The 1,808-nt window shown below is 49.3% G+C and overlaps 1 long non-coding RNA gene across 1 annotated transcript; it reads left to right on the top strand.

The window, feature by feature from the left end:
- The first annotated feature begins 34 nt into the window (after positions 1-34).
- On the top strand, positions 35-1,204 carry LOC125531600. The gene is made up of 2 exons (XR_007293354.1): positions 35-248; positions 582-1,204. It is a non-coding gene; the product is annotated as an uncharacterized LOC125531600 (long non-coding RNA).
- Positions 1,205-1,808: the final 604 nt, after the last annotated feature.

Here is a 1,808-nt window from a genome sequence, read left to right as displayed (position 1 = left end):
CGCCCTCGTGGGTGGCGGCGCGCCTCTGCGAGCCGACGTCCTTGGCGCTCGTCGATGGCGATAGCCGCGCTCATCCACGGCGCGACGTACATGGTCGATCCAGGCGGCCTGTAGGAGTAGAGGAAGGGTTGGGCTCGTCGCCGACACCCTCGCGCGCCCGACCTTCTCCAGCAACTGCGACCACGCCGGAGCAGCAGCAGGACAGGGGCGGATCTCACCGGATCAGGTGTCGGGTGGGGGCAGGTGAGGTAGGTTGTTTTTTTTAGGTGTTTTTGGCAAAAAGAACCCCTCTAACGCCATCTCTGGAAGATGTTATGCCACGTCAGCAAAATACGGGACCCACATGTCATAAACGCGTTCAACCGACCCTAATCTGCCGACTAGTGTTATTTGCAAAAAAAATTACGCTAGACATGTTGTTTTCTGCCAAAAAAATGTATAGTAGTGTTTTCTGCTAACCTAGCCTTTAAAGTGGTGATTTCGTTCTTGCAATTTACTCTGTTGCGCTCCATCGCTATTATATCTAGACAGTTGCCACAAATGACTAACTTGTTGCAAAAAATAAAAAATTGTCCGTGCAGATCTGGCAGCATTGGACGTCTGGAACGGTGCTGGAGATGATGGACCCGTGTATGAACAACAGCTTCTCGGAGAGCGACGCGAGGAGGTGCATGCAGGTCGGGCTAATGTGCGTCCAGGAGAACCCGGTGGACAGGCCGGTGATGTCTGCGGTGGGCATGATGCTTGGAAGCGACATGGTGTCCCTCGGTGCCCCGTCAAAGCCAGCGTCAACGTTTTACACTAGGAACGCTGGTGCCGACTCCGGAAATGGGTTCAGTATCTCGACTATTTCACTGAATGATGATCCCAAGGATCATTTCTAGTATGACTTAAATATAGGATTGTGCATCTTTCTTTAGGAGTTTGATCTTTTGGATTAGCTAGTTGGTTCTACATCTAAAATTCAACATATACTATCTTTTGATTGTGAAGCACAAGCACAAGATACCTCAAGTTCAACGCCTAAGGGTGTCTCTAATCCGTAGACAAAGCCTAGATCCGGAAAAGCTAGCCAAAAACTTAAATCCCAAAGAATTCTTTGTATTGAAAGGCTAGTCATCGGCAGATAGTAAGTAGTAGTACTATCAGTGTAGTCCATATTTCTTGTTTCGAGCTAAATTAAGGGTGACGTATTAAGAGGCTAGAGACGAGCATCAATCGAGTTGCTCGTGTGTTTGTGAGCTACTCTCTCTGTTCGATTTACTCATCATGGTTTTAGTTCAAAATTGAACTAAAACCACGATGAGTAAATCAGAACGGAGGGAGTAGCTTTTCACTTATATGCGCTGCATTTGAGGGAATCCATCTAGCATTCTAAACCAATACTCCACCACGGGCTCGCCCAACGTACGAAAGCTCTCGTCAGCTGCGCCTTGGCCGCCCCTGCCTTGATCAATTTCACCAGCCGGAACCATCGATCAGCTTGTGCAGATTGAGGTCACAGCTCGCCGTCTGCTTGAGATCCGTCATGTGGACGCGGACAACCCTGCACAGCGCAGTCCACCGCAGCATATGCTCGTGTGGCGTGCCGGTAAGGAAGGCCTACATCGGTTGGTGCGCCGGAGCGACGAGGCCATCTACCTCCTGTCCCGCTTGGTGTTCCCGTGTGTGAGGGATTGTAGCCGGGTGAAGCTAATGACAGTGAACTTGACTTGACTTAGGTGCTTCTAAGTGGCAAGGGTAAACTTGTCATTTCATGTGTCATTTAACACCATTAGATCAAAAAATGGACACGAGTGTTATATTAG

Source organism: Triticum urartu, unplaced genomic scaffold, assembly GCF_003073215.2.
Source record: "Triticum urartu cultivar G1812 unplaced genomic scaffold, Tu2.1 TuUngrouped_contig_7581, whole genome shotgun sequence".
NCBI lineage: Eukaryota > Viridiplantae > Streptophyta > Magnoliopsida > Poales > Poaceae > Triticum > Triticum urartu.
This window is presented reverse-complemented; position numbering and strand designations above follow the sequence as displayed.